The following is a 14,147-nucleotide window of genomic DNA, read 5'->3' as shown; positions in this document are numbered from 1 at the left end:
CTATGAATCTGTTAGTGATAATTAATAGCTCTCTTGATGAAGCCAAAAAACGATGTGGTTAGTGAGGCAACACTGATGAAACAATGTTTTTTCCTCTAACACAAAATAGGACTTGGGCTCCGTTCTTTGCCTTTGCTTCCTCCCTGCACCTTATTCCACAGATGTGTATAGCCCCATTTATTCCATTAAGCAGTGAGGACCCCTGGAACTAAATAGAATACAGCTCTAGGATTCTGGATGCAGTAGAATGCTGGGTGTGTTGGGCAGACATCTTGATCTGAGCCTATCCTTGGGTCGGCTTTGCCACTACTAGCTCTGAGTCCGGGGAGTTTTGCTCTAATTTCTCTTTTGATAAAATGAGTATTATGATGCCTGGCTTCCCTGTCTACTTAGAGGGGGCTTGTGAAGATCAAAGGAGAAAGAGTACATGGAAGCATTTTGCACAGTACTATGAAATGTAAGACCTTGCTACTAAAAGAGTAATACATTACTCATGTGTATCTGTGCGTTGATATTTATACTCATTGAACCGTCTTATTTATGTGTCAAGAAACTCAAGCCTTATGACACTGGGGCAACTAAGAACAACTGCAAGGAATCTAATGGAATATATGCCAAAATATATTTTTGTTGCCTGAGGATAATTTTTTTTTTTTTGCATTTGAAAGGTCAACTTGGTACCTCTTATTATTTTCAAGTAGTTTGAGAATGGAGTGCAGGACATTTTTATTTGGTGGTAGACTGTTCCCTGGAACATTCAACGAAGTAGAGGGGGGATTGAACTGATGTCTACTTCCTTGTGTGCTGTTCTCTGGGCTGACTTGGTTTGCACCTCTGTAAGATCATAGAGAAGGCACCAAGTAGCACCAAAGTGGCTATTTCTTTGTTCTTTTTCTTTTAGTTGATGCATCAGAATTATTTTGATTGCAAGCAAAAGAAATTAAACTTAAGCCAAAAAAAAAAAAAGAATTTGCCAGAAGAATATGGGGTAGCCCTAATGCAAGCTGGAAAGCACAGGTGGCTCTGGAGATTTAGAATTCCAGGGAGAAAGTCTACTTGTCCTATTTTAGGTCTTTGCTCAGCACTGGCACATTTTTGGCAGGATTGGAGGGGTAGGGACGAGACACCAAGAGTGTAAGGAGCAAGGGTGGGTCATTCCCTATCAAATCGGTGTGCTAGAAAGGCAAAAGTAACAGTAGATTTCAGCAGGTTCTCAGTTCTCTGAAATTAGGGTCCAACTTAACATGCTCACTCCATGTATCTGCCAGCCTGGGTTAAACCTCCCTTCCCCTTTTCTTAACAAGAGAAGTAGAAGTTGAGAAAGATTAAAGAGGGCAGGATCTTCACTGCTGGGCACCGCAGTGTACACCCAGGACTATGGAATGGGTGGTCCTTACCTCTCCAAAGGCAGGCACTCTTATATAGTGTAGTGGGATCCTTTGGTACTCCCTTTTTTTTTCTTTTTTGCTTTACCATTGTAGTTATATAATTTTAAATAGTGGGGAGAAAAGAAGTAAGGCTGTTACCTCAACTGGGGGCAGCACGGAGCATAGAACTTGGTTCTAGTAGATACCCTTTAAATATTTTTTGAAGAAGTGCTGGAATTACAACATATTTTGGCCTTTCTTACCATATTCTTCTTTGTTTTTTTAATCTTAAGGGACGGAAAACGTCCTACCAGTGATACTGAAATCTTTTAAATTTGTGGCATGATAGGAAAATGTAATTACAGTGTCGACATTCTGTCATCCTCTATTCATCATTCTTTATGGAAAAAAAATAATTACAGTGGTTCTCACTGACACAATTCCAAGGAGCTAATGGTTTCCCATGACATAAGTTGGATATTAAGATATTTTACCTAGAGATAATATCAGCCTCTCATAGAATTTAGAAATGACATTCTTGCCCAGCATCGTTCTTTGTCCCCCTCCCTTTCCCCCCACTTGGAAGAGAAAACTAAAGGAAGGAGAAATTGCATTTTTACTATTGGTTGAAAATGGTTTAGAGCATCACTTGATTTGATGATATCTGGAAATTCACTTAACTTAAACTGTTTTGTCTTCCCACACATTTTGAACGGATGCTAAAAGGGAAATAACGCTGTAGAAGCAGAAGGGTTATTTTTAGATTGCACTCCTATATTTGGGCTTCATTACACAAATTTTTTTCCCCAGGGCTTGGGTCATATTTATGTGTACTGTGCTTGATGGCTTTTCCTTATTCTTCTCTTTGCCCAGAACCACCTGGAAGCCAGCACGCACTGTACGCGTCAGTCTGTAATCTGAATAAGCCGTGTGTCTTCCTTGCCTACCTCTTCCTTCCACGCTTCCCCCAAGTGTTGCAGATCAAAAGGTTACTTGTTTCAGATTTACCTCTGGTTTCAAGTAATTTATTTCTCCAGTGACCCTCCCTTGGTAGAACGAATGCTCTCCATTTTTTTTCCCCCTGAGTTCTCAAACACCATAATTTTCAATTGATTTTTTTTGAGTTATATATTTAGGAAATGTTAGAGAAGTAGTCTAATGAATTCCTTTTTTATGAAGATTTGACTGAATATATATTTGTAGCTCTGATTAGCCAGCAAGTATTGAAACTAAGAAGCTTAGTTTAGTGGGCTAATTTGGAAGATGTCCTCTGTGGGTGTTTCCTCTGTGTGTGTCATTTTGCACGTTACACATCAGTGGAAGGTATTGATTTAGCATGTTTGCCAAAGACACTCCTGGTTTTCACTGAGCAGGGGATGCTTTTTGTAGTTTGGTTTCCATTACGTTTGGAGGAGATCTTCCTGACACCAGTGTATCATTTAGTGTTTGTTTTTTTTTTGTTGAGTTTGATTTAGAAATTCACTTCACATGGTTCTTAAAGAGAGATAAAAACCAAGATTTAAAATATACAAATAAGATTAAAAGGAGGACCCAGATTTACTTGTAATTTGTCCTGGCCCTTTGTATATTCATTCTGCTCTCAATTTTGAAGTAAATACAGTTGAAATATTTCTCCATTCATGTACTGTGTAACAGGTGGTCAACAGTGTAGTCCTAAGTTCTAACAACTTGGTAAAAGTAAATAGGTTGTATAAAACCTGCCTGATATACTTCTTAGTTGAAATTCAAAGGAATGAGGCTTCCCCCACCCTGTGGGTCGGCTTCTGTTCTTAGCAAGCTGTCAGAGGCTCTTCAGGGAAGCCATGGCTCTAGATGGTGTTTCCATCCTGATGGGTGGCCAGGGCTATTTTCCTGCCTATAAATAGTTCACTGGGTTGCAATGAATGCCAAATAAGTTTCTCCCCACAAAACCCTTTTTTTTTTTTTTTTTTTTTTTTTGCGGTACGCGGGCCTCTCACTGTTGTGGCCTCTCCCGTTGCGGAGCACAGGCTCCGGATGCGCAGGCTCAGCGGCCGTGGCTCACGGGCCCAGCCGCTCCGCGGCATGTGGGATCTTCCCGGACCGGGGCACCAACCCGTGTCCCCTGCATTGGCAGGCAGACTCTCAACCACTGCGCCACCTGGGAAGCCCTCAAAACACGTTTTAAGAGTATAATGTTTGAAATAATGGAACAGTGATAGCACTGTCAACTTACCGGTGTAAACCTTAGTTGATTTTAAATTCAAGGCCTGTCGTTAGCTCTCTTTCCCTTACAACTGGAATTTCAGCTGTGATGCAGATGAAGCAAACCACATGACAAGTCCATTGTTTCTCTATGAAACAGTGGGTATCTGGGTGAGCCTTTTGCCGATTCCTTACAAATAGGTCCCCACAGGTGGCCATAGTGGAACTTGACTCACGGAGCCTTTGCCAACTGGAAGTGTGACTAGGGTAGCACAGAGACTGGTGTAACTGGAAGCAAACATTGCAGCTGAGCAAGCAGGGCAATGGTGATGGTGGTGATGTGGTGGACAGGGACACTTAGAGGCGTTTTCTTAAAAACAGGGGTCCCCTTACCCAGGGAGGCAGTAGTGTTCAACAGGATACCATCGGGCCTCTTCCTCGGCCTGGGTTTCTTGCTATCCAAGCAAATTAAACACTTAAAAAACAAAAAAGATATTAATTAAATTGACCATTTGAATTTAAGAAACGTTGTTCCATGGCACGTGGGACTCCTTTCATCATCCTGTTGTCAGAATTAAAAGTTTTCTCTGTTGAGCAACTGTATACTTGCTGTCAGCATGTCTTTTGCTGCTTACAGTGATGTAGAGGTTAAAACGGATTAAATTCAAATGTTTTAGCAGGTGGGTAATATAACTCAGCATGGGAAGGAAAGCAGTTATTCATTTTGCATATTAAACACACAAGAATATTCGTTTCCACTCGTCTCCCATTTTTCTTCAGACATGTGGCACACTGTCGTCTGTTTTCCCATTTTTGATAGAAATGCAAGTGCAGGAATTATTTTACCATCCTCCCAATTAAGTGCAAGTGATAATGATGAAAAACGGCAACTGACTCCTGGCCTTGGTGTTGGAGAAGGAGTAGGGAGTGGTGGGACCTTGGCAAAATTGTGCATCAAATTGCTGCTGCTTGGGAATGAAAGCCCTATGTTAGAATGCCCAACTCTTTGACAATTAATAAAACCACAGTTTTTAAAATAAATTAATTTATTTGATTTTTGGCTGCATTGGGTCTTCGTTGCTGGGCGCGACCTTTTCTCTGGTGGTGGCGAGTGGGGGCTACTCTTCGTTGTGGTGCACGGGCTTCTCATTGCGGTGGCTTCTCTTGTTGCAGAGCACGGGCTCTAGGCATGCAGGCTTCAGTAGTTGTGGCTCTCGGGCTCTAGAGCGCAGGCTCAGTAGTTGTGGTGCACGGGCTTAGTTGCTCCGCAGCATGTGGGATTTTCCCTGACCAGGGCTCGAACCCGTGTCCCCTGCATTGGCAGGCGGATTCTTAACACCTGCGCCACCAGGGAAGCCCCAAACTACATTTAAAAACTTTTTTTTTTTTTTTTTTTTGCGGTACGTGGGCCTCTCACTGTTGTGGCCTCTCCCGTTGCGGAGCACAGGCTCCGGATGCGCAGGCTCAGCGGCCACGGCTCACAGGCCCAGCCGCTCCGTGGCATGTGGGATCTTCCCAGACTGGGGCACGAACCTGTGTCCCCTGCATCGGCAGGCGGACTCTTAACCACTGTGCCACCAGGGAAGCTCCCTAAAAACATTATTTTTAAAGGAGACTGTTTGGTCTAATGATTAAGAGTTTGGCTCTGGAGCCAGATAGCCAGGGTTCAAATCTCAGCTGTGCCATTTGTTAGCTGTGTGACCTTGGACAGTTATACTTAATCCTTGAGCCCCAGATCCTCACTGAGAAACAATGCCAATAATAAAAACCTCGTTATAGGCTTATGGTTAGAACTTGATGAGAAAGTCCATTAGAAGAACTCAGTGCCTGACCTGTATATGGTAGTTAAGTGCTTAACAAACACTAGCTGCTACTATATTATTGGTCAACACTGAGTGCGTCTACGAAAGTGTTTGAATGAACCACCAGTATGCAGCTTGTGTTTAAGAGCACCGACTTTGGAGCCAGCCAGCTTTGAATCTAGGCGCTACCATGTACTAGCTGAGTATCTTTGGGCAACTTATGTGACCCTTCTGAGCCTTTGTTTTTAATCAGTTGTAAGTGTGGCACAGTAGTACCAACGTCCGGGCTTAATGAGGGTTCATTGAGGTAAGGCATGTGAAGTAATTGGCTCATTTGATAAATATACTGTTTATTGAGCACTTGGTAAAGTGTCCACCAGCCTGAGGGTTAGTATTGTTTTATCCCCACTTTACAGGGGAGGAAACTGTTTGCAAGTTAATTCCTTTGGGAAGTTGTGCACTGGCTTTTCTCCAGCAGTGCTTCAGGAAGGTTCACGCTCCTACATACTTTTTCCCATTGTTCTTCCATAGCCTGTTCAGCTGTGCTCATGAACATCCATACCTGTCACCTCACAGCGTTCAGCATGAAGAAAGCTTGTTCTGCAGATCTGTGCTGCAGATCTGTGCATTGTCACGTCTTAGGAAAGCCAGTTGAATGTCATATCGCTAGAATATTTCATAACTACTCATTCTTCATAAATTTACATTGTTCACTCAGAGTCATGGTTTTATCAGAGCACCTCTGACTTGGCATTTCTTCCGAATGCTCTTGATTTCTTTTATTCTTGGATCTAAAAGTAGAAAGTTGTCTTTTCAGATTCGTAAATTGTCTGAAACATTGGAGGGAAAAGGGCATTGACAAAGGAGACTGATTTGGTAGCTGTTCACCAACATATTGAAGCTCTCTACCCTTGAAACAGCCCTCCATTTAGTTTGGAGATGGTGGACCAAGCCATATGGTACATCTTTGCAGGCTTTCGAGGAATACCGCATTTTGTCCAAACCAGCTAACTGCTTTGAAAGATTTCTGTTGGGACATGTGCACAGCTGGTATGCAGAGGTGACAAGGAAGCAGAACTCACTTCTTCCAATGAACAGCCTGGTAGACTTAGGAAAATAGGCTTAATTATGCTTAATAGTGGGAAATTCCCTTTCTTAAAAAAAAAAAAAGTCCCATTTGAAATGACATAAAATGGTCTTTACAAGGAGGAAGGCAGTCAGTTTTTTTGCAGGGAGTGGGTAATCATGTCCTTAGCAGAAACTCTCTAACAAAGTGTTCTTTCTTGAGCTTCTAGGCATTTGAAGCTTTAGGTAATTTTCAGCAGGTCGAAAGAAAGAAGTTGCGGCAAAGTGGAATTGCCAAAGCAATGCTTTCACTATGATTAGTTTTCTATCTAGTCGTGTTTTTTAGTAGCTAAGGACCTGAAGACGGAAATTTCTTAGAATCATGATTCTGCTCATTACTCATCACACAAAGTCTGGTCCCTGCTGAGCCCTTTGTCGTCGCCTTGTGCCTCTTCCTCTTGTCCATCGTGCTGCAGGCACATCAGCCACCTTTTTGTTTGTCAAGTGGCTTCGCATTTCCTCCCCTCCAGCCTTTGCTGTTCTCCCTGCCTGGGACAGTCTTTCTTTAGATTTTGCATGGCTGGCTTCTTCTCATCATTCAAATATCAGTTCCAAAGGCATATTCTCAGCTGTCATCTTCATGACTTTGCATCTTCTAAGGAATCACTGCCTCTTCAGAATCCGTGGCCACTCTCTAAATATCCTGTTTCATCTATCTGAAATTAGAGTACTTATGTTTGTCTCCTCTCAATAGAATATGATCTCCATGAAGATGAGGGCCACATCTTTCTGGTTCATTGATGGGTCTCGAGCACCTAGAACGGTCTCCAAAGGTGCTCAGTATATGCTTATTAAATGAATGAATTTATTTTTAATACAAGTGTTTTTGAAAACCTCCCCCGAATTCTTTTGTTTCATGTGATTAGTATATACCAGAGGTCAGCAAACTTTTTCTGTAAGGTGTTAGTAAATGTTCTAGGTTTGGGGGCCCAAAATACTTCCCCGGCAACTACTCAGGAAGCAGCCATAGCCAGTGTGTAGACATGGGTGTCGCTGTGATCCAATAAAGCTTTACAAAAACTGTTGGGGAGGGGAGGGGTGCCGCATTTGACCTCTGGGTCCATCCCTCATGTAGGGTCCATCAGTTTTAACCTACACATTCTGGAATGTATGTGAAAGAGTGTGGGATTTGAAGAATAGCTGTCTTAATCAGAGGCTCAGTTCAGCTGGTTTACAACTAGGAAAGTGTGACTATCTATTCCTGTTACGTTAGAAGGGAACGTGTAGTGAAAATTATCTGTAGCATGATAGGAACATTCCAAAAGAGAGAGATCCCATATGCATGTGGTGGAATACACATTAGAGAGTGTTGTGACAGAAAAGTTAACTACTGATCTAGCATTGCGGGGAAAATACCGGGAGAAATATTTATAAGAATTAGAAGTTGAAAAAGTTTATTTTGACCACCTCTGGCTCACCTAAGCCAATATAGGATTTAGTTGAGGCTAATGCAGCAAATTTAGGAAATGGATTGATGGGAAATTAAGGAGCACTTGATGTACTTTTCTTCTGAAGGAGGAGTAAACTCAAGGATACCTAAATGCTATCAAGCATACTTTAGAAAACTTGACTCTATAAAACGTTTTGTACCAGGATTGACACAGGCTCTGTTGTCTCTGATAAGGCACTACCACATGGCTGAGCGCTCCTAGAAGCTGAGGAGACCGTTAGTCCCTGGACTTTCTGCCTCCTTCCCACACTGCTCCCCAAGGCAGGAACCAGCTGGTCAGTGGGAAGTGCCTCTGAACTGGCTCATTCAGTTATGCGAAGGCTCACAGATTCACAAGTGATATGCCACATAATTTGCCTGTGGAGCTGGTTTCTAGTTTTCTTTGACTGAAAGTGTTTAAAAGAATGCAATCAAAGTTGACTTATTCTACTAAGTAGAGTGTACAAATCTTGATAAAATTTCAAACAATGTTTAAAACAGCATCATTATAAACCAGAAACATTCATACAGGTTTTTTGTTCGTTTGTTTTTAATTTTGGTAAAAAACACAGTCATACAGGATTTTGAGATTCATTTGCTAGGTCAGGCTGTCTGGTAATCAAGAATCCATTTAGAATCCCTCCTTGAGTCTTACTTAATTGCTGTGTCTTAAATTAGTGTGTGGCCTTGAGGAAGTCTTTTAATCTCCCAGAGCCTCAGTATCTATAAAATGAAGATGATCTCTCAAGCTTCTTTTATAATCTGGGGTGATTTTTAGTTGAGCACAGATGCTAGCTCCAGTTTTGCTGGAACTGGGAAAATTAGTGAAGCCCATATATCCCTTTGAAGCTATTAGCATGCTTTTAGGTGATACATTCACAACTTGCTTCTCCTTTAAAACGAAATGGGTCTGTTTGGAATGATTTGTGAGGATATAACTGACAATTTTGCAGAGTAGGATATTTGTTCTTTACGTTGTGACCTTTCCATCCGTGGACACGAAGGCTATTTAGAGAGAAATCTTTGAAGTACAAATAATTCGTATTTTTAACATAATGGCTCAGGTCCTAGTAAGGTGAGTGTCTTGGTTGTCTTTTATCAGTTTTGTCTGTCTGTTTTATGAGATGCCTTTATGACCTTGTGACTGAGAGAAAGCTCAGAGGGGTCCAGGAGGACCCCTGTCCTCAGCTAGATGGCTGTGACAGACCCATATGGAACCCAGAGTTTCTCAGGATGTCTCTCTACAGGGAGCAGGCAGCTGGTGTTAGTAGCCCCTTCCTTCTGTTCTGCTAAGATGTAACAGTTTTCTGAAGGCCCATTCATATTTCATCTGTTTCAAACATTTCTGAGGTCATCATAATTTGGAAGTGCAGTTTATGTCCTCTGAATCCCTATAGTACTTAATACCTCTTTTGTGGCATTTATATCTAGTGCTGTGTGTTTTGCTGTGTTCATCAGTCTCTGTTAGACTGTAAGCTCCTGAATGACTGGAACCAAGTGTGATTTCTCTCACTGTCTCCCACCCTATCGAGACAGTCATGGGTATAGTTTTTCCTTCCCCTGTGTTCTCATCGCACATCTATCTGCTGGGCAGCCTCTCCCTTTTATCTACTTGCCTTCTAAAAGGCACAGAGGATGGCGCGGTCAATTTTGTATTCCTAATCCTTCACGTATAACCCCTGACCAATAGCTGCTTAATGGAAGAGGAAGTAAAGCTGCAGTTGACCCAATAAAACACTGGAATATCTACATTTGTATAATTTTTGCTGATCTAGACACCTCCTGGAAGTATCATGTATTAGCCTCTAAAACATCGAATGTGTTGATGACACATAGTAATCAACTATTTCACACATAATTTATATGATGTTTCTTTCATCTGAGCCTTTTCGTGAAAGAGCCTCAGGCTACTTTATGAGATGATTCTAGGATGGGCAGGATGGCAGTGCAGAATACTGGGAAAAGGAGGCCTGAATTCAAGTCCCTGCTTTGTTGCTTCAGAGTATTTTGACCTTGTGGAGGTCACGTTAGTGCTCAAAGAAGTTTCTCATCTGTGAAGTAGAAATAAAGACAATATCTGATTGCCTGTGCCTCCCTCTTCCTCTCTCAGGAAAAATTTGTTGGGAAAATCAAATGATACAGCACATACACAAGTACTTAGAAAACCATAAATTAATTTACGAAGGGACTATACTCTTACATATTATAAAGGAGGATTACACCCTATGGTTTTAACACTTAGATTTTTTGTGATTCTATGAAATAAGTAATCCAACCTATAATTAGGACAGTTGGCTATAGGGTCCTCAAGTTCTACCTGTTACACCCAAGTCCTGCAAAAAGGATGGTAATACCCAATTAGTTAAACACAGTTTCCTTATTGCCTTGCTAGTTCTTTTTCTAGGTAGAAAACGAGAGATAACTAATGAATTTTATGCCCAGTGCAGAACACTAAACTTTACTCACCACCTCTTGCCTTTTCCAGTTTCTCCAGTCTCTTTCTCATCGCCCCCAATGGGTTTGATACCTTTCCCTGTGACACTTTCTTTTGCAGGCTCAATGGTAGTCTTTTCAGATTCTTGACACTTTTCTTCCATTTTGCCTCGTTGTATGCTTTTTTTCCCTCCCTGCCCTCGTTATACCTTCTCTGCCACACAGCTTCTCTCTCAAACTCTACTGCTGGGAACAGAGTTAGAGATGAATGTCTAAAATCTTGGATTGCGGCCTGTCTTTGAGAAAGAGAAAGACTGGTGGTGATTTCTGAATGCTCCCTGTCTAGCAATGATGATGACTTTTACATTCTAGTAACTCTGTCTTTTTAGCACTGTATATACCAAAACTTCTGTTACTTCCCAGCTTCAAGGAGCAAGTCCCCCCTAGGCTTATTTAAGATTCCTGGAAAGTCAGCCTTGTAAAATTTGTTTCCAAAATAGGAATCCTTTGAGAAAAGAGGTGTTAACAGTAGTCATACTGATTTGTGAGCAGCAACATCTTTAGAGCCTTCTCTAAAACGAGACATTTGTGTTTGGATTTGTGGCTTGATTGTTAGGTTGACTATTAGGTTGATTCCTGGAAAATAATAATAGTAGCTTGAAAGAGCTTATGGTTTGAGGGGTGTGGTGTGTAGAAAGAGAATGGCTTTGACGTGAGACAGGCAGGGTTTAAACCCTGCCTGACATCTCCTAGTTCTAAGGATGCTGTTCGTATCTTTCTTTATTATAAAACTGTGATACCTGCTTCCCAACATGACTATAAAAATGAGCTGAAATGATGCACATTGATGTCCCACATGATCTCTGACACTTGGGAGGCACTCAGTAAGTGGCTGTTTCCATCTCATTTAGTCAAGTGGAGCATGAATCAGTGTTCTTTGCATTGTTTAGGGACAGAAATCCCAGTTAAAATGGCCTAAGGGGGGGGGGAACCTTCATTGAATCATGCAGTGTGAAGTTCAAAGGATATTTGAGTTGAAGCTCAGCTGGATCTAGTAGTTAAATGATGTCATGAAAGCCTCCCTGTCTCCCTAGCCCCCTTGTCCCATCTCTCATTTCTGCTTTTGTCTATGCTGGCTTCATTCTTGGACAGTTTCCAACACATGGTGGAAAAAGCAGCTATTGTAAATTCCAGGGGTAAATGGTCCTTATATCTCGTGATTCCAGGAAAAAGAGAGCAACCCCCTCATCTGCAGCATCCATCCACATAAAAACCTCTGGTCTTCTCTGTGTTATGTGCCCATCCTAGATCAGTCACTCAGTCCAGGGGGTGGAGTGCCTTGACTGACCAAGATAGTGCCATGTGCCCACCTCTACAGATGGAGAGGCAGGACCACTTGGTTGATTACTCCATTAGAATCATATGAGAAGGAGATGCAGAAGTTCCCAAAGATGTGCGAGGTAGACAGATAGGTTAGAGACATGCCCATTAGGGGTAGTGATCGAGTAGATGTCCCACAGACAGACAAAATGTACTCAAATTTTACTCTGCATCTGTGTGTGCATGCACGTGCATGTGCTTTAAGGACTCCTTCAGTGTGTTTTGGTTGTGTGTTACTTTGAACTAGAGTTCTTGGGCTGAGGCCCATGTGGTGAGCTACAGGGGATCTGGTTCCTGCCTGAAACCATGTACAGCATTTTGTGTATATGAACAAAGAAAATTTTTTACTGTTGCACAACATGTTCTCTCCAGTAAAGTTAATAGGGGTGTTTTACTTTAAAGACTCTGCAAAATCTCTGGCTTGTCGTCTGCAAAATGTTGGGAAAACTTTAGGGAAGGTCCTTTCACAACTATTCTTGGAAGATCAGCCATAGATTCATTCTCTTAGGGTTCTGTCATTTCCTATTGCTTCCAGTGGAACCTTTATCTTGTATGACATTTACCAAAAAGGACGACGTTGATTTCTGAGACTTTGCTAAAATTATCTGTGCTTTGTAAGGTTTAGAACCAGTTAATTTTGTAGGAGCTTTTATGTTTGTAGTTGATAGCTTACCAATTGTGGTGCATGCTGGTATAAACAGTGGGTAGGAGAAGCTAGCTGTTTACGGATTTCTTCTTGTTTCTCAGGCATAAGGAACTTCTACAGTGTACTATGTTTCTTCTCAGTTATAGAATCATAGACAGGAGAGAGACTTCTCTGTTTTATTGGAGCCAATTCAAAAATTGGAACCAGAAGGAAGAGTTCCCTACTTCCTCTAATTATATTCTTTAAAAATATTCAAATATATTCAAAATATATTCAAAAATATTCAAAACAACAGCTTACCCAGCAATGGGTGGAAACAGTGGGGCTATTGCCCTTCTTCCCATTTTTAGAGGATAAATCAGGTAGTCTTGGTTCTTGATTTGGGTTCTTTATGTGTAGACGTTTATATTAATCCTAGATCTAGAGCTTATTTCTTCCAGCTTTCTTAAATCATAAACTTCCCTTCCTCAAAATTATTTGTTTTCTATGTGGGGATTTGACACTCTGAGGATTAAATTGCTCAAAAGACAGGAAAAACATGCGTCTAAAATGGATCCTCTGGTTCACTTCATCGGATGTTAGAACTGGAAGTGATCTTCAAGATTCTCATCCTACCTCTTTAAGGATGAACTAAGCCTCCGACAGGCTAAATAACCAGGGTCACAGAGCAACTTAAGGGGCAGAGCTGGGATTAAGTCTAGGTCTCCCCTCAGACTAGTATCTTTTTTCTCCCTCAGGTATCCTCACAGTTTTCTCAGACAAAATTTTAACAGATTATCTCCAGAGCGTTGTTTTCCTTATGACACAGCACAAATATGAACTTGGAGGGCAAGAACCAAATTGGTCCTTTTTATCATCGTATGCCTGGTAGTAGCATTAATTAGTAGTAGCGGTAGTAGTAGTATAATAGTAATAATAATGATACTAAAAAATACATCTATAAGAGCTTACTACGGCCAGACATTATTCTTTGTACTTTACATATATTTACTTACTTAATCCGAACATCAACCCTGCGGGCTGGCTACTATTATTATTTTTATTTTTCAGATGAGCAAACTGAGGCCCAGACATATAGGCTTAGAAACATGCATAGAAAGCACTCAGTAAATATTTGCTGAATCCTCGAAATTTCCAAAGCACTTTTGTAGTCATTAAATAATGTGATGACAGTTCAAGGGAGAGTATCATTCTGAGGGAATAGTAGCCCAGACAGCGTAAGGAGCCTGACTGAGGTTAGAGGGATAGTTAGTAGTAGACTTGGGAACTGCTTTGATCCTGACCTTCTGACCCTGTTGTTGTCATCGGTGGATTTCTACAAAAGCGCATCCTACAGGTCAGTGGCTCGGGAAATTCTGAGGTAGTGTCTGGTTTTCTGTTTACCCCCAGGTTGGCCGTTTCCAGCGTTCTGCATTGCTCTGTGTGGATCCACGTTTCTATCTGGTATCAATTTCTCTCTGCCTGAAGGACTTCCTTTAAAGAGTGTTGGCCTTTGTTCTGGCACACGGTTAAGTTCCTTGGGATCACTGAGATCCTTTTGATGTTGCTTTTAAGCTTTGTCCAGAGCAGCCTGAGTCTAGGACCCTTCTGGAGACTCTCCCTGATGTTTTATGTAGTCTGATCTCTTTCTCTTCAGGCTGGTGGGAATGCATGTCATTCCCAGCCCTGTGTGGATCCTAGGTCCATGTGCAAAGCAGTACTCAGCTAAAGATTTCAGGGGAGCCCTCTGCAGATTTCCAGAGCACTAGCTGCCTCAGCCTCCCTGAACTTTATCTCTGCCT

At 41.6% G+C, this 14,147-nt stretch overlaps 1 protein-coding gene across 5 annotated transcripts in view; it reads left to right on the top strand.

Annotated features, from left to right (window-relative positions):
- DAAM1 (dishevelled associated activator of morphogenesis 1) overlaps positions 1–14,147 on the top strand; it is a 303,703-nt gene that overhangs the window by 153,753 nt on the left and 135,803 nt on the right. Inside the window, exon 1 of one of the 5 annotated variants that reach the window (XM_079909190.1) lies at positions 1,960–2,355. The exons of the other annotated variants lie outside the window; for them this stretch is intronic. The gene's annotated coding sequence lies outside the window, so the exon portion shown is untranslated. Of the gene's footprint in view, positions 1–1,959; positions 2,356–14,147 lie in introns of those variants that run through there. 5 annotated transcript variants of the gene reach the window in all.

The sequence above is a fragment of the Stenella coeruleoalba genome (genome assembly GCF_951394435.1).
Source record: "Stenella coeruleoalba genome assembly, chromosome: 2".
Classification (NCBI taxonomy): domain Eukaryota; kingdom Metazoa; phylum Chordata; class Mammalia; order Artiodactyla; family Delphinidae; genus Stenella; species Stenella coeruleoalba.
This window is presented reverse-complemented; position numbering and strand designations above follow the sequence as displayed.